The sequence below is a fragment of the Dendrobates tinctorius genome, unplaced genomic scaffold (assembly GCF_039654945.1).
Source record: "Dendrobates tinctorius isolate UK_male_01 unplaced genomic scaffold, ASM3965494v1 ptg000075l, whole genome shotgun sequence".
NCBI classification, from domain to species: domain Eukaryota; kingdom Metazoa; phylum Chordata; class Amphibia; order Anura; family Dendrobatidae; genus Dendrobates; species Dendrobates tinctorius.
In genome coordinates this window covers 55,544,548-55,563,730 of record NW_027361743.1, presented here as the reverse complement: position 1 = coordinate 55,563,730, position 19,183 = coordinate 55,544,548, and the positions used below count along the sequence as shown (strand labels likewise).

General features: G+C 43.1%; 1 long non-coding RNA gene across 1 annotated transcript; it reads left to right on the top strand.

Moving 5' to 3' along the window:
• The first annotated feature begins 92 nt into the window (after positions 1–92).
• Positions 93–13,016, top strand: LOC141096639 (uncharacterized). Its single transcript, XR_012233741.1, has 3 exons — positions 93–1,166; positions 1,848–2,056; positions 12,556–13,016. It is a non-coding gene; the product is annotated as an uncharacterized lncRNA (long non-coding RNA).
• The last annotated feature ends 6,167 nt before the right edge of the window (positions 13,017–19,183 follow it).

Below are 19,183 nucleotides of genomic sequence, written 5' to 3'. Positions count from 1 at the left end.
AATGAATAAAGGTCTTATAGTTTTCCCAATATAGTAGAATTTACAAGGACCAAAAGTTTTGTATACTACATGTTTAGTTCTACATGATATGAAGTCATTAACATGACAAGACCCTGATCCAAATCGAAAAAATGTTTCTGTAAGATGTAAATGACATAAAGAGCAATTATTGCATCTAAAATTCTCTTTCGGGACGTTCTTCTGTATCCAGTTATTGAAATAAAGGACTATCCTATTCTTTACCAATTCTTAAATTGCACCCTCTCCTATAGGAAAACAAATGTTTTCGTAGTGCCCTATCTCTCTCAGATCTTTGTCACTTCCTATGAGATGATTGCAGTATGAATATTATTATCCACAGAAGTATATTGAAGTGGAACATAAACCTACTTTTATTTGCCTCTTTATTAGTATGTACTCTCCTGTCATTATTTTTTTAAAAGATATTTTTGTTTCTTGTCTGATGTTATTTTCTAGAGTTTCATTACGTAGGGCTAAGGAATGCCCTCTTTCTAAACAATGTAGTTTTAACTCATTTGCCTGCTCTTTAAATACCTTGTCATTGTTGATTTTGCTTAGTCTGAGGAACTCACTATAGTATAGGGTAACCCTCGTGCAGTGCGTTGAGGGTGCGCTGAGCACTTTTATAGAGCAGGAGTGAATTCATCGAGGTGGGCTTTTTATATGTTTCGGTACCTATTGTTCCTTCTTTTATAATGATTTTCACATCTACAAATTCTAATCTAACTTCTCCGAAATCCTCAGTAAATTTCATATTTTTCACTTTTACATCATTAAGGTATGTAACAAACGATGTGACTTGAGATCTTGTACTAGCCAATACAATAAATACATCATCCACATACCGTTGATATGCATGAATGTATCTAATGTGGGGGTTTCTTACAGTTGCTAAGTACTTATTTAAAAAAAAAAGGCAAGAAAAAGGTTGGCAAAAACACGTGCGACTGGAGTCCCCATCTCGGTCCCTACTTGTTGAAGGAACCATTTTTCCTGAAACTTAAAGGCGTTATGCGACAAAACGAAATCCAGAGCTTCAGTAACAAAATTGATATAGTCTGCACTTTTTCATTTTTTTCAGTTTAATAGCCTCCATTCCTGATTTCTGAGGGATACAGGTGTACAGGCTTTCTACATCAATCCAGGTAAGATGGAAATCCTCTTGCCATTCGATGCCATATACCGCTTTCAGAAAGTCCCCAGTGTCCTTTAAATATGATGTCACATTATTTAGTAATGGACTTAAAAGCCAATCCAGATATTTAGAGATAGTATCAGGAATTGGCTCTGTTACGGAAACAATCGTACGTCCAGGAGGTGATGTAAGAGATTTATGTACTTTGGGTATACAGTACCAATTAGGATTAAGAGGGAACTCTGGTAGGAATTTTTCAGCTCCTTTCTTAAATAGCATTCCTTTTCCCACTTGGGTTCCCGAAAATAACCGCAGTAAATTTTTATATTTATTAGTGGGGTCACAAGGTTGTACACTATATGTAGATTCATCCTGAAATTGTCTGAGTGATTCTGCTATACATGAATCCTTTTATAACAACACAGTATTTCCTCCTTAATCTGCCTTATGTATGACGGTGTCATTTAATTTATTTTATTGCTGTGTACTTAAATTTTTTGATGCTATTCTATTTATAAGCGCTTCTACATCCTTTACCACTCTATCTTGAAAAAGGTCAATCACATTGCCTGGATTTATTGGAGGCATATAAGAGGATTTAACCCCTCCTGTGAATGGAGCGGTGACTTGTATGATTGTGTTACCCAAATGAGACCCATTTAAACTCATTATTTTGTCATTGTCATTCTAGGTCTTGGGGAGAATTTACGCTGACACCTAAAGGATTAGCAGCGGCCGGTGTTACATCCGGAAAATGTTGTGATTTAAGATTAGCATTTTGTTTGAATGCTTTATGCAAGTGTCTTATCCAGGCCCCTTAAAGAAGGAGTCCGAAACGCGCGTCGGGGCGGACGCGCAGGACCAGGAGGAGACAGTACGCTGCACCCTCATATCCCGAAGGTAATTGTACCGTCATTCTGTGTATAGTGGGGAGGAGGAGGATAATGGACTAATGATGGTGTGTAGTGTGGCAGCCTTATTCCCCGCACATAGTGAGTGTAGCAGCCACTGAGCAGATAATGTACCGGACAAATTTTTGTCCTATGGATAAGTATGAGCTGCTTTGATGTATGAGGTATTTATATAGAACCACTTGAGGGTATACTATTGGGGGATGTGCAATGGGATTATTTAACCAATAATCGATTATAGGTATGACCACTCTTGTGGGGTGTTTTCCCTAATATCGGCCATTTTTGTGGTATTATTTTTGTGGTATTAATAGTGTGTACCTATTCAGCGGCACCTCTTTGGATTATTGATTAATTGTATATAACTGTCTCTCTTAGTTCCTGGGCGTCGTATGAGGTAAGTGAGTGACAAATGTTTGTGTACAATTCCACCTTGTCTGATATTTGGCAATATGAATTTTATTAATGTCCTAATAAAAAATATATTTTTTATAAGATCACTGCCTTTTGATCATCACTTTTCTTTTGGGTCAAAGTGTCTTATCCAGATGCTTATCAGTAAGGTTAATGGCCACTACTTTTGGAAGGAGAAGCCATCATTCCCTCAATAAAACTTGCTTGTGTGGTGCCCCTGAGGCTTCAGTTGCCACAGAGGTACTGCACCTTCTCCTAAGGTGTAGTGCCCCACCATCCAGGTAAGGTGGGAACTCCTGACCACGCTCCACACCTGCATTCCACACACAGGATAGTTCAGTGGGGCCACCTAACAGCTTCAGACTGGGGGTTAGCCGAGCACCCCTCGTGGAACCCTGCTTCGTAACACGAGATGTGCTGGGAGGCGGGTGGAGTGAGATGATACAAAAGAGTGGGAAGAGTGAGAGTTAGTTGGTTAGTTGGAGAGGGAGAGAGAAGAGTGAAGATGGGTGTCTGAAGGACGTGCTGCAGCAGGTCCCAGTGATCTGGGCTGCTGGCATGAGAAAGACCAGAGAAAGAGACTGATAAGATTGATAAACTAACCTTCCATAAGAGAGATAGAACAGATAGGAACGAAGGAGAATGGAAGGACGGTGGGAATCTGGTTGAAGAAAGATATAGAACCCTTCCAGTCCAGAGCGCAAAGGCCGGGGCCCGGTCCCCGAGGTTGATTGGATCTTTATGTCTGGCAACAGACACCGGAGGAGTAGTGAGCCACTAACGCCTTGCTCCCATCATAGACTTGGGACACAACAGCAACTGAATAGAGTGCCAGGACGCAGTGAGGAGTTCCTGAAGCAGGCTACAGCTGTCTGTCATACAAGCAGAGACTAGGAACACCTAGAGAGAGGCATTCCAGGGTAACTAAGTACTGGAGTGCTTCGCACCTAAAGGCGCATTGAAGGAGTCGTTCAGTGAAGGTACATATTGGTGGAGTGTGGAAGGGAGAACCCTATCTGGCCTGGAGGTTGGCTGGAGCCCTGACCTGGAGAACACAGTACGGAGGCAGGCATGTGTGTGAACTGCAAACAGTGAGTAAAGCCTTGGAACCGCACACCCTGGTGTCCTCCAGTTATTCCAGCACCGCTACACCTGGGTAACAACATCTATACCATTCTGCGCCTCTCCTCATCCATTGCACCTACACTGCCCTAGGACTACAGCTCCTCCTGTGGGGAGCTACACCATCTTTGCTGCATCACACCATCAGTCCCAGCGGATCTGCATGCAGCTTTGGCTCAACATCATACTTGCCAAACGCCACAGGTGGCGTCACAAACTATTCTAATCAACTTTAACACCATTAACATCACCGCCATTGATATTGGGCACCCAGGGCCACGGACCGGGTCACCGCTGCTGTGACACATTCCCGCCTTGACACCGGCCTGTTGTGAGTTCATTTTCCCCTTCGTCACTGGGGTTTGGTGAGCTCCCTATTCTGGTGAAGGAAGGTAGTGAGCCTGATTATCAGGCACCTGAGTCTAATGAGGATGACTGGCTGAGTGGAGTCACGGACTGGATATAAGGCTGCCGACGCCCTTCTGCCCTGCAGGTGATTTCTCTGTGGACTTCTAGGACACCAGTCTGATTCCTGCTCCTCTAAAGCTAAGTTTTCTGTTTTGCCTGTTAGCTTTTTTGTTTTGTTTTTTGTTTTCCTTGCTTTTCAGTATTCTGCCATTCCCTGCTGGGGTGAGCTGAATCTCCTTTTGCCTGTAGCTCTGTCTTCAGTATATTCCTGAGTACTGACATAGCTTTTTTGAAGCCTAGCGTCTTCAGGGCCTTTTTCACTGTCAGTCTGTTGGCTCTTATTTTCATAGGGTTTTTCACGGATTGCAGACAGCAGCCTTCCTGTCCTTTTCTATCTAGTTAGCTTGGGCCCCTCTTTGCTCAGTCTATCTTTCTGTTTGTGTTAGTATTTTCATTTTGCTTCACCGTCATTATATGTTGGGGGCTGCCTATTGCTTTGGGGTCTGCTCTGGGGCAGTTTAGATTTCCCCTTTCTTTCTTTAGGCCTATTTAATTCTCTGGCTGTGATCGAGGGGTCTAGGGCATCGTAGGAACCCCCCACGGCTACTGCTAGTTGTATTGATAGGTTCAGGGGTCTGCAATCCGATAGCTGCCAACTTCTCTGGTTTTCTGGACTTAGCTAGCATTTCTGTTATTGCCTCCTATGGTGACTCAATCATAACAGAATCACCCGCCATACCGAAGATCCTAGGGTACTCAATAGCAGGAAAGAATTGTGTTTAAAAAAAAAAAAAAAAAAAGGTGTGTGTATATTCTTTCCTCTATATCTCTGAGGCCGTAGGGGGAATTTTTTTTTTCTCTCTCAATGGAGATAAAGCAATTGTCTGATCGTGTGGAGCAGCTCGCTGTGGAAGTGCGGGGAATTTCCACCTACCTTGCTCGTTCGCATGCTGTTGAACCAAAGATCCCTACACCTGATGTATTTTTTGGGGATCGATCTAAATTTTGAGTTTCAAAAATAATTGTAAATTATTTTTTGCCTTGAAGCCTAACTCGTCAGGGAGCTCCGCGCAGCAGGTTAAAATTGTCATCTCTTTGCTGCGTGGCGATCCCCAGGATTGGGCGTTTTCTTTGAAACCAGATGATCCTATTCTGACTAATGTGAACGCATTCTTTCAGGCTTTGGGGTTGTTGTATGACGAACCTAATGCTATTGATCAGGCTGAAAAGACCCTGTTGGCATTGAACCAGGGTCGAGATTCTGCAGAGTTGTACAGTCAAAAGTTCCGAAAGTGGGCTGTCCTTACTACCTGGAATGATAATGCCTTGGCTGCTCTCTTTCGGAAGGGTTTGTCAGAAGCCGTAAAAGATACTATGGTGGGATTTCCTGTTCCCTCTGGTCTGGACGATTCTATGTCATTAGCCATTCAGGTTGATCGACGTTTACGTGAACGCAGGATTGCACGAGAGGTGTTGCCACCGGTTGAACAGACGTCTGAACCTATGCAATGTGATAGAGTTTTGTCTAAGGCGCAACGTCAGGAGTTCAGAAGGCGTAATAAGCTGTGTGTTTTCTGTGGAGATGCCTCGCATATTATTTCTGTTTGTCCTAAATGAGAGAAACGCTTTGCACACACGTTTTCTGTTGGTGGTGTTCAACCTAAGTTTCTTCTGGCAATTACTCTGATCTGCTCCCTGTCCACATTTTCCGCCAAGGCTTTTGTGGATTCGGGAGCAGCGCTAAACCTAATGGACTTGGATTTTGCTAAACGTTGTGGATTTCCGATGACACCTCTGCAGACGCCTATCCCTTTGAGGGGGATTGATGCTACTCCTTTGGCTAAAAATAAACCTCAGTTTTGGACCCTGGTGGTCATGCGGGTCGCCCCAGACCATCAAGAAAATTGCAGATTTTTGGTATTGCATGGTCTGCATGATGCCGTTGTTCTGGGGTTTCCCTGGTTGCAAATTCATGATCCAGTTTTGGATTGGAAATCTGTGTCTGTGGTGAGTTGGGGTTGTCGGTGTGCCTTTAGTGAGGCTCCGGTTTTTTCCACCTCTCCTCAGTCGCATGATGTTCCTGACTATTTGGCGGACTTTTATGATGTATTTAGTGAGAATGAGTCTGCGTCCTTGCCTCCTCATAGGAGTTATGACTGTCCAATTGAACTAAGCCCGGGGTGTAAATTTCCCAAGGGTCGGCTCTTCAATTTATCTGTACCCGAGCACGAGGCTATGCGGTCCTATATTAAGGAGGCGTTAGAGAAGGGTCATATTAGACCATCCTCTTCACCCTTAGGTGCCGTTTTTTTTTTTGTGGCCAAAAAGGATGGTTCTTTAAGGCCTTGTATTGATTATCGTGCCCTCAATAAAATTACTATTAAATATCAGTATCCGTTACCCCTGATTTTGGATCTATTCTCTAGAGTTAGAGGTGCTTGCTGGTTTACCAAGCTTGACCTCAGGGGGGCATATAATCTTATCCGCATTAAGCAGGGGGATGAATGGAAGATGGTGTTTAATACTCCGGAGGGACATTTTGAGTACCTGGTGATGCCTTTTGGGCTCACTAATGCCCCTTCTGTCTTCCAGTGCTTCATGAACGATATTTTCCAAGACTTTGTCGATACATTTTTAATTATCTATCTGGATGATATTTTGATCTTCTCCAAGGATTGGGATTCTCATGTGGAACATATTCGGACTGTGTTCCGGATCTTGAGGGAGAATTCCCTGTATGTCAAAGGATCGAAATGCCTTTTTGGAGTACAGAGGATTTCATTTTTGGGATTTATTTTGTCTCCGTCAACTATTGAAATGGACCCGGCCAAGGTACAGGCCATTTATGATTGGGTTCAGCCCACTTCTTTGAAGGCCCTCCAGAAGTTTTTGGGTTTTGCTAATTTTTATCGGAAATTTATAGCAAAATTTTCTAGTATTGCCAAGCCATTGACTGATCTGACTAAGAAGGGTGCTGATGTGTTGAATTGGTCTCCTGAGGCTGTTGCTTCCTTTCAGGAGCTGAAGCGAAGATTTACCTCCGCCCCGGTTTTGCGGCAACCTGCTGTCTCACTCCCGTTCCAGGTAGAGGTGGATGCTTCTGAGATTGGTGCAGGAGCTGTTTTGTCCCAAAAGGATCCTGTAACATCTAAAATGAATCCCTGTGCTTTCTTTTCCCGAAAGTTCTCTCCATCTGAACGTAACTATGATGTGGGGAATCGGGAACTGTTGGCCATGAAATGGGTATTTGAGGAGTGGAGACATTGGTTGGAGGGAGCTAAACATCAAGTTGTGGTCCTCACTGACCACAAGAATTTGATTTACCTAGAGTCAGCTAAACGCTTGAACCCTAGACAGGCTAGGTGGGCCTTGTTTTTTACATGTTTTGATTTTGTGGTCTCTTTTCTTCCTGGAACTAAGAATGTCAAGGCAGACGCCCTCTCTAGGAGTTTCTTTGCTGATTCTCCTGTGGTGACCAAGCCTGCTACCATCTTAGGCGAAGGGGTAGTTCCTTCTGCCATCTCGCCCGATTTGAGACTTGCTCTGCAAGAGTTCCAGGAGGACAAACCTGAGCGTTGTCCCAGTGGAAAGTTGTATGTTCCTGACCAGTGGAAGAAGAGAGTGATGTCTGAAGTTCATTGCTCTGCATTGGCTGGTCATCCAGGTATTTTTGGTACTAGCGATCTGGTGAGTCGCTCTTTTTGGTGGCCCACCTTGTCTCATGATGTTAGGAATTTTGTGCAGTCCTGTGGGACTTGCTCCCGGTCTAAATCTTGTTCTCGCTCTAGTGGGTGTTGATGCCTTTGCCGGTCCCCAGGAGGCCATGGACCCATATTTCAATGGATTTCATCTCTGATATGCCGGTCTCTCAAAGAATGACTGTTATTTGGGTGATTTGTGATAGGTTCTCTAAGATGGTTCATCTTGTACCACTCCCTAAGTTGCCATCTTCCTCTGAGTTGGTGCCCCTGTTTTTGCAACAGGTGGTTCGCTTACACGGGATTCCTGAGAACATTGTATCTGACAGAGGAGTTCAGTTTGTGTCTAGATTTTGGAGGACTTTCTGTTCCAAGCTGGGAATTCAGTTGTCCTTCTCCTCTGCTTTTCACCCTCAGACCAATGGGCAGACAGAGAGAACAAACCAGACCTTGGAGTCGTATTTGAGATGTTTTATTTCCGCTGATCAGGATGATTGGGTTTCATTTTTGCCTTTGGCCGAATTTGCTTTAAATAATAGAGCTAGTTCTGCCACTTTGATGTCACCTTTTTTTTGTAACTTTGGGTTTCATCCTCGATTTTCTTCAGGGCAGGTGGAGCCTTCTGCCTGCCCAGGTGTTGACACTGTGGTGGAGAGAATGCACCAGATCTGGGACCAAGTGGTGGATAAGTTATCTCTCTCCCAGGAAAAGGCCCAGCGGTTTTCCAATCGACATAGGACCATTGGTCCCCAGTTTAAGATTGGTGATATGGTGTGGTTATCATCAAAAACTATTGCTATGAAGGTGGCTTCTCCTAAGTTTAAGCCTAGATTTATTGGACCTTACAAGATTTTGGAGATTATTAATCCGGTCTCTTTTCGTTTGGCTCTTCCTGTCACATTTAAAATCCATAATATGTTCCATAAGTCCTTGTTGAAGAGGTTTGTTGAACCAGTTGTTCCTGGGGTGGCACCTCCAGACCCTGTATTGGTTGATGGTAACATGGAATATGAGGTAGAGAAAATACTGGATTCCCGTCTGGCTAGACGGAGACTCCAGTATTTGGTTAAGTGGAAGGGTTTTGGTCAGGAGGATAATTCCTGGGTCTCTGCCTCTGATATTCATGCCAAAAGATTGGTGCATGCCTTTCATCGGGCTCACCCTGATCGCCCTGGTGGCGTGGTTGAGGGTTCGGTGACCCCTCCTCAAGGGGGAGGTACTGTTGTGAGTTCATTTTCCCCTTCGTCACTGGGGTCTGGTGAGCTCCCTATTCTGGTGAAGGAAGGTAGTGAGCCTGATTATCAGGCACCTGAGTCTAATGAGGATGACTGGCTGAGTGGAGTCACGGACTGGATATAAGGCTACCGACGCCCTTCTGCCCTGCGGGTGATTTCTCTGTGGACTTATAGGACACCAGTCTGATTCCTGCTCCTCTAAAGCTAAGTTTTCTGTTTTGCCTGTTAGCTTTTTTGTTTTGTTTTTTGTTTTCCTTGCTTTTCAGTATTCTGCCATTCCCTGCTGGGGTGAGCTGAATCTCATTTTGCCTGTAGCTCTGTCTTCAGTATATTCCTGAGTACTGACATAGCTTTTTTGAAGCCTAGCGTCTTCAGGGCCTTTTTCACTGTCAGTCTGTTGGCTCTTATTTTCATAGGGTTTTTCACGGATTGCAGACAGCAGCCTTCCTGTCCTTTTCTATCTAGTTAGCTTGGGCCCCTCTTTGCTCAGTCTATCTTTCTGTCTGTGTTAGTATTTTCATTTTGCTTCACCGTCATTATATGTTGGGGGCTGCCTATTGCTTTGGGGTCTGCTCTGGGGCAGTTTAGATTTCCCCTTTCTTTCTTTAGGCCTATTTAATTCTCCGGCTGTGATCGAGGGGTCTAGGGCATCGTAGGAACCCCCCACGGCTACTGCTAGTTGTGTTGATAGGTTCAGGGGTCTGCAATCCGATAGCTGCCAACTTCTCTGGTTTTCTGGACTTACCTAGCATTTCTGTTTTTGCCTCCTACGGTGACTCAATCATAACACCGGCCCGGTACTGAGTACCCCGCTGCCCTGGGTGTGTGAGGGCGACCCACTTGCGTTTTTGTGCTTTTGGTGCCAGATGTACCTTGTCCCGCCACTCCTCGTTTGTTTCCTAAGGCTGTGTGCACACGTTGCGGATTCAGATGCAGATCCGCAGCGTTTTTGGCCACACGGATTCACATCAAATCCGCAGTGTAGTGCAGAGCCAATGTTATTCTATGTAAATTTAAGAATTGTTGTGCACATGCTGCTGAAAAACCGCGCAGATTTGCAGCGTTTTTTTCTCACAGAATGTCAATTCTTTTTGCAGATCTGTAGCGTTTCTGCACCCATTGACTTCTATTGAGTCAGGCATGGATTTGCGGTAGATGTGGGTGCGAGAAATGCTGGAGATCGGGAGGAGGAAAGTGCGTGGGCTGAGACTATGTGCATGTATGTGTGTGCGGGGGTCTGTGTGTATATGTGTGTGCGTGTCTGTGTGTGTGTACCTGTGTGTGTGCGGGTCTGTGTAAGCAGCCATTGACTGATGGGACTACTGCTCCCATCCGGCTATGAATGCTCACAGTGATAGCATTGCTGATGATGGGAAAGTAGTCCCATCAGACAATGCATGTGTTCAGTAGTAAAAAAAAACATACAGAATACACAGTACATACATATACACATACATTACAGACAGTACATACAACATATAACATAGAGTACATACTCACCAATCACCTAGTCCCCGAAGCCCTCGATCACCTGTAATAAAAATAAAAATAATAAACCAACCAATACTTACGTTTCCACCATAGACCGCCATAGTCCAGTTAATAACGAGAGTCCCACGACAATCTCCCGTGTAGAACACTGACATCGGGCGATGTTAGTACTCTACAGGGGCTTCCGCGATGAACTGACAGGCGGAGGTAATCCTCCGCGTTGTATCCCTCTGCCACCGGGAGAGAGGTCCCCTAACCCTAACCCTAAGTTCATTCTCTCAGCTGCAATGCTGTGTGACAAAATTCTCATGCAGCATTGCCGTAAAGTGAGAGGATGAACTCAGGTAACCTCTTCAGTGATGCACTGCACTGCAGGAGCCATTGTCTGTCAGTGCATCCTGGAAGGCCCATTAGAGCAGTGACATCACCCGATATCACTGTTCTATGGGGGAGATCGTCGTGGGACACTCATTATTAAATGGACTTTGTCAGAGCAGGGAGTATTTGTTAGGTGTCTAATAAATATGGCATAACTGTGTAGTGTTTTATTTCATTAAAATACTTTCTGGCTGTGTCTTTTTTTTTAACCCTTAACAACTATAGGATTAGTAATGGATAGGTGTCTTATTGACGCCTCTCCACTACTAACCGGGCTTTATGTCACCTTTCAATACAAAGGTGAAATTAACCCCTTATTACCCCATATGCCACCGCTACAGGGCAATGGGAAGAGAGAGGCTAAGTGCCAGAATTGGCGCATCTTAGAGATGTGCCATTTCTGGGGTGGCTGGGAGCAGATGTTTGTAGCCAGGGGGGACCAATAACCATGGTCCCTTCCTAGGCTATGAATATCTGCCCCCAGTCGTCAGCTTTCCCTCTCTGGCGCAGAAAATTGCGCGGGAGCCCACGCCATTTTTTTTCAAAATTAAACATATTGTTCATTAATAAACATCGGCCTTGGTATTATATATCTATATATCTATCTATAGATATATCTATAGATCTAAGGTGATCCTATGAAGGAGATTCCTGATCCACCAAAAGATCCATAGAAGTGGCTGCAGCAGAAGATTCTGTGCACTGGAGCAGGGGGGTGGGAGCCAGTGAGTATGTGGATACTGGCGATAGACACCAGCAGCACAAAGAGAGTGCTGTACACTCCAGGCAGAGGACAAGTGGGGACAGGGGAGCGTCCCCCCTGGATAGTGGAGCCTATCTGAACCTCACCAAGAGTGGAGGCACGCGGCGTACACCGGCCGAGAGACGCCGCTGACAGTGCCAAGGTGTCGGGGGCGTGGTCTGGGTGAAGGCGATTGGTGGTAGTATTAGATAAATCCATATCTCGAGTAGCAAACAGTTCTGTGCCCAGTTCCCTGCTCTAGGTGACTTCACCCAGACCACGCCCCCCGACATCCCGGCACTGTCAGCGGCGTCTCTCGACCGGTGTACGCCGCGCGCCTGCACTCTTGGTGAGGTTCAGGTGGGCCCCACTATCCAGGGGGGACGCTCCCCTGTCCCCACTTGTCCTCTGTCTGGAGTGTACTTGCGAGAATCGTGCGAGTCTCTCGCAAGTGAGTATGAGCCCTAAAGACCACATTCAATTCATGGGCATTGTAATGCTAGAAAATGAAATGAATTCCCTGTCTGTAACAGGAATGGTGGAACCACTGTGCCGTGATACGAGGAGAGCCTGGAGGGCCGTAACTACAGTAGGTGAACGCCTGACTTTTCAAGAGAACCCCTGATAGTGGGAAGTGGGGAATGGGAAGTAAAATGGCTCCACAGTATGCAAATCTTTTTATAGCCAAGCTTGAAAGTGACTGCTTATCCTCTTGTACCATCAGGCCTTTGGCCTACTACCATTACATTTACAATATTTTAATCATAGCAAATGTAATTCAGTATTTAATAAATAATAAAGTAATAAATACCCCAATATAATTTGTTATTGCATCAAAGTAATAAATGTAATATCAAAATTCCATTTGAGTGGAAATAAAGAGAAAAAAATCATATCTCAATGTCATTAATAAATGTTACCTTCTTTCAAATGCTACTGACAAAGTACATGTGGATATCCACTAGATGGTGACACAATCTGCTTATTGATCTATCCACAGGTTCTCAATATCCACTGAAACATGAAATTCACTGTGCAGTTGAATCACAGACTCTGCCCCCAGTTTCACTTTACGTCTGCAAATTGCTAGTGGCGCAATGAACTCTACATACAGATTTTGATGTGTTTTCTTGGTTACAGAAGAGCCTTAAAAGGGGAAGAACTAAGCAGGAAATGAAAAAATATGAGGACATTGTTTCATGTAATAACTGTGGAGACGCTGAGTATTGGGATGTAATCACTTCATGATTTTGATCTTTCCTGAGTCCGAAATAGTTTTCATTTATCTGCACCGCACTTTGCTCTACTTTGTACTCCTATGCTATTGATTCGTTTCCTGCTGACAAAATCTTCCGAAATCCTTCTCAAAAAAACTTGTAAAAAACGCTTGGAAAACTCTTCCTATTCATTTCTATGAGAAATCCACTGCTTACAAAATGAGGAATTTTTTATTAGTTTTTTTTTTTTTAAAGAAGTTTAGAAAAAAATGAAAAAGGTTGCATGGAATGTTTCAGGGAAAAAGTCTACAAAAATATATGTATGTGTACACAACATCTTTAATAAAACTACATTTTTATTTAATAAAGGGGAGTGCTTTTATTTCCTGAATTGGCTCCACCAGTGTTTTTGAGCTCGTTTTTACAGTGGTTCTGCCACCATCGTCTTTTACCTATATCTTCTATTGCTTTTGTTTGCCCCTTATGGGCTCAGGTGCCTTACCTTAATGTAATCACGTCTGCAGAATTTGTAAACTTGATGGATGTCACAATATAATGCAACTGTGTGGCCAGAAAGGGAGAGCAAGTGAGTGTTTCTTTAAGAAGAGAGACTGAGCAGGAACGTTTCTCCTTGTGGAGAAGGCCAAGCCATCAAGGAGACTTATAGGCCATGCAATGCTCCTCTAGGGAAATTAAATATGAACATTTCCCCTTCGGAGAGGAAGAGTACTGGAACTTTAGTGCCACCAATTGGGGGTGTCACTCCTAAAAGTCAATATTGACCCTTTAAGGAGCCTTGCCACATGCCTTAGTATAAGAAGTCAAACCAGACACCCTTTGCAGACATGTGTTTCAGGGTGTTTTCCCCTCATCAGTGCAAAGCAGGAGATCTGATTTGGCTGAGTGGCACAAGAGTTCAAGTCCTCTTCCTTTTTCTAAAACGCTATTTGCATATTTAAAGGGAACCTGTCAAGGGAAAAAGTGCTATTTACCTACAGAAATAGGGTCAGTCTGCAGGCTGATTGGTCTTCTTACTGAAAACGTGCTAATTAGAAGGAAATTAACTTAAATCCACCAAAGAGCTGCTTGCTTTGAGTCATAGGGGTGTGCACAGAGAGATTACAGTCATCACTCACTATACTGTGGGCAGTGACTGTGATCACTCCCTGGCAGTTTGAATGGCAATACTGTCTGCACACACACGCTGCACACACACACTGCAGAGCAAGCTGCCAATCAAAGTGCTAAGGAGTGATTATAGCTGCCGTTCACAGTACAGTGAGGGCGACTGTAACTGCTCTGTGCACAATATTAGCGAGTGGCTAAAATGAATAGAAGCTTAAAAAAAAGAGTTTAGACAGAATCAGTCAGAGCGCTCAACCCTCCTAAGCCGTCTATATGGGCATGTAGGTCATAGGAAGCTGAATACCATGATACCTTGATATCTGCGATCCGATGTCTTATTCCAGAGAAATCCATGTTTTTCTTATGTAAATAAGCTGTTAAGATCTATGGGCCAGACAGAGATCTCCCTGAGTATCTGCCTCCAGAGATTATATTAACTCTGTATTATTGCGTCACATATGGGCCTGCGGGCTCGCATCTTACCTGGCAGATGTGGGTTTTTCAGCCATCATCTGCCTCCAATAACCATGGTGGAATGGAGCTCTGCCTCGGCTGCTGACCTGTTGAATCAATCTGTGACAGTGGCAGTAAATGCGTGCCAACACGGGGTGCGTCATTCTATGGACCTATCAGCGTGCCCGTGACATGATAATCGGGGGACACTGATAGATGTCCATGACCGCCGGGAGCCTGCTGAAGACCCCCGTGCTGTCATAATGGTAATCCTGTGAAAAACAGCCTGTAGTTGGCATTCAAAAGAAACCTTAATTTTTGCTACATACAGCAAAAATATAGTATTGCTGTGTAAAGCACAAGCGGTCACAAGATTGCAGGTTCAAGTACCCTAAGCGGCCTAACAAATACAGATTACAGTGGAAAGTGGAAAAAAATGAAAAAATAAAAGCACAAATCAACTCCTTTTTCACCCCATTAAAAATAAGAAATAAAAAATACACATATTTAGTATTGCTGTGTTCTTAAAAGTCTGATTTATCAAACAATAAAATAAGTAACCAAAGGTTATAATCCTAGAATGTAATAACCATAAGGATCCCCATGGGGCATTGAAACAACAAATATCACAGAATAAATAATATTATGCCAGTGCAAAGTAACACAGATGAATAAAGAATCTCAAAAACTTTATTAGATAAAAAAAAATGTAATTTAAAAGCAATAGAATACAGGTAGCTCCAGCAATACAGGGAAGGGCTAGAAATTGGTGGGTGAGCTAAAGTGGGAACCCCAATAAATAGACAAAGATCATATGAATCTATATTGGGAAAATACCAATCCAATGATGTATACGTATTCTACTGTTTTTAACTTTTAGATTTTGTATCTAATAAAGTTTATTAAATTCTTTATTCATCTTTATTATTTTTCCATGTCACAATTTTCTTTTTCAGTGATATTCAAAATATAAAATAAATTAACCCGCTTGGTAAATGGCGGACTGAGAAAAAAAATAAAATCGCCAGAATTACATTTTTTTTTTTGGTGCTATAAAATGCAGTAAGAGGCGACTAAAACATCTTATCTAATCCAAAACAGTATCAATAAAAACAGCTCAGGGAACAAAAAAAAGTCCCCACACAGCCCCATCTATGAAAAATTGAAAAAGTGAAATATTTTTATTTTATTTTTTAATTTTTTTTTTACAAATTTCCCAAAAAAATTTTCACCACTTAAATAAAAAAAAAACCTATGCATGTTTGGTATTTGCGCAATCGAACTGACCAGTAGAATCAGATTGCCAGGTCAGTCTTACTGTAAAGAAAACATGGTAGATAAAAAAATAATTGCACTTCTTTCACTCGTTCGCCGCACTTGGAATTTTTGTCCTGCTTTCCAGTACATCACGATAAAATGAATGGTGTCATTCAGAAGTACAACTGCGCATAGTAGGACACACAGATTTTTGCCATAAACCTTATAAAGGCGCTAAAACAAAATGTATAGAATCAGCAGTACGTATTATTATCTATACCCAGTGTCAGAAAGTAAAGGAATGACAAACAGTGAAACAAGAGAAAGCTGTTAGGATGGAACGGAACGCGTCGAGAGGTCGTATACAGATCTTGGACAGCCCCGCTCATCATTCTTTTATGGACTGGATTCTGGTAGCCCTATAAACAAGCCGCCTGCTGCTTTCCAATAGCGACTGTCAGAGGAACTCATAATTGATGCTGGGGAATGTAATTACAACAGGAAAGGAACATGCCGAGAACTCAACATGGACGCGCACAGAGGAGACTCATCCTTCCCATCCAATCCCGCCATTGGAATTATTCACTCCAATACAATAAATTCCTTATGCTGTAACATTCCTTATGTCTGCTCCGTTTATTTCTCCATAAACTACGCAACACGGCTTGGTCATTATTTTACAAGAAGACATTTATCAGCACAAATACCATCCATCGGCACAGGTCAATGAGCCACTTAAATAAGAAAGACGGCTTCCACTGAACCCTAACTAATAGGACCCTGTGGGCACAGTTCATGCACAAGTCTCATAGGACTTTTCTCCAAATATCCATACATTGTGGATTTATGATGATATTACATGTGGGTGGTCTTATAAAAGAAGAGCTATAGTGAACACTGGTGGCCCAGGTAATCTGATGCTTTGCTGTCATAAACGCAAAAAGTGCCCAAAAGTTGGAGGGGGGAAAATTAAGGGTATAATGAAAGTATCAGCTAATTTACCAGATTATATGGAGTAAAATATGCAAAATATATGTGAATACATTTATAAACTGGAAGTAGTGTCTTGAAGACGTAGACATTGCTTTGGGCACCACGGTGGCTCAGTGGTTAGCATTGTTGATTTGCAGCACTGGAGATTTTGAAATCAAATCTCACCATGAACAACATCTACAAGTTTTGTATATTCTCCCTGTATTTATGTGGGCTTCCTCCAACACTCCAAAGACATACTGATTGAGAGCCTCAATGGGGACAGTGATGATGTGAGTAAAATTAATGCATTTGGAAACGCACATTTCAATTTGACATGACTTGAACCAGAAGTGTTGTCATGAGGACATAACAGTACTGCTGGTGAAGGTTTTTTCCTTGTAACCACTGTCAGGTCCTATATTTCAGATATATTTATGAACATACTGTATCTCAATTTCTCTTATCTGTTAATGCTGGTGTCGAGAAGCAAGAAGAACATAACTCTATGCAGATACAAGTGCTTCTGACTAAATTAGAATCAGTTCTTCAATACAAAAAAGTGAAACTCATATATTCTATAGAGTCATTACAAGCAGAGTGTTCACGTGTTTATTTCTGTTAATGTTGATGATTATGGCTTACAGCCAATGAACCTGCAAAGGTTTCCTAAGCGCTTAAAAAGGCCCCTTAGTCTGTTTCAGTAGGCTCCACAATCATGGGGAAGACTGCTGACTTGACAGATGTCCAGAAGGCAGTCACTGACACACTCCACAAGGAGGGTAAGCCACAAAAGATCATTGCTAACGAAGCTGGCTGTTCACAGAGTGCTGTATCCAAGCATATTAATGAAAAGTTGAGTGGAAGGAAAAAGTGTGGTAGAAAAAGGTGCACAAGCAACCGGGATAACCTCAGCCTTGAAAGGATTGTTAAAAAAAGGTCATTCAAAAATGTGGGGATTTTTTGCTGGATTTGCTTTGGATACTTTGATTTTCTGCCACATTCTTGAAAGGGTAGAGTTCTATTATTGCCAGACCAACATTTTAAAGCTCAAGCAGCAAGTGAAGTATACTACTAACCCTAATGATAGAGAGCATGGGTGACAGTATACACCTTTTTGTTATCCAGTTTAATGATAATTGTTTCTATTTCAGCACTGGGGCATGCAACATGCAATCCACGGGGTCAACATGCAATATTTTGGACTTCTACAGGGTAAGAATCTCTAAAGCTTAAATCCCTCATGGGAGCTATGTACCAATAGATCACAAAAACTTTGGAAAAGGTGGTAGGTAATTGCCAAAGATTGTGGCAGATAATGTAATGTGACATCTAACATCAAGGCATCCCAATGGTTTGCTAAGACAGATCTCATTTCATGCCACTTAGACCGATAATTTCTTTCTTGGTCATAGTGCTTCTATAGATATATGAATAATCTGAAATATAGTCATCAATGCTCAGTCATACCATTGTTTCATCAACTTAAATAAATAAGAAAAGAGTCACCAGTTCTATACTTTTATTGATGGAACCTTCAAGTAAGCAAAAGAGCTTTGTTCAGACGACTGTATTTTCAGTCCAAAAAATGGCACAGTGATCCAATAATAACCAGTGTGCCTGTGCACACTGTAAGGCAGTGATGGGAGTCATATGTGAGGGGTGCTACGGTCCCCCAGAATATGTCTGGAAACATACTTAACCCGCTGGAGAGTAATCACATCCACAGTTGTGGTAACAACCCAAAATAAGTGTGAACTGGGTCAAGTTATTTGACCAAATCAGATTTGGAAAACCTGAGAAGGGCTATTATTTTTGGAAAGATCTGTAGGAAAGTAGTGGGATAGATCTTTCCCTCCAGTCCGGTTCTTGCAAGTAGCCCATGGCCACGGTTTTCATTTAAAGCTGCAGGTAAGGATTGGGTGTATCAGTGTTGGCTTCATGTGCAGCAGAGCTGGAGGTTCAGCCTGTGTGCCTGGCTGTGTGAGACCTGGGTAGAGCCAACACAGCACTCGTGATTACTATAGCAGTGCAAGTTCCAGAGCAAAGGTTTTTGTAGGAAAATAGTGGCATAGATCTTTCCCTCCAGTCCTGTTCTTGCCATGGCCACGGTTTACAGTTAAACCTGCAGATTAAGGTTGGGTGTATCAGTATTGGTTTCATGTGTAGCAGAGCTGGAGGTTCTGTGTGTGTGCCTGGCTGTGTGAGGTTAAACTCAGACCAGCAACCAGGGCCGGACTGGCAATCTGGCAAATGCCAGAAGGGCCTGTCTGGTCATGGGCTGCCTTGTCCGCTACATTGTCAACAGAATCGGTGTTCTCAAGACACCCATACTGTTAAGAGTTGTGATGGAGCACAAAGTTGCTGGCTCTGTCACTTGCCCCAGCAGGCCACGGGTATCATTAGAAATATTTGTCTTGTAGTAAATCTTCCTTTCCTCCATCCAAGGTAGTATTAGTAATATATCCCCAGCTGGTGCATGGGAACGTGGACAACATGGGCCTGTGTGATTTCAAATGCGAGGACTGAATTTCAGCCCCAGTCCGTGCCTGCCAGCACCAGAGCCCTGGGTAAAGCCGACACACACCCAAGATTCCTACGGTG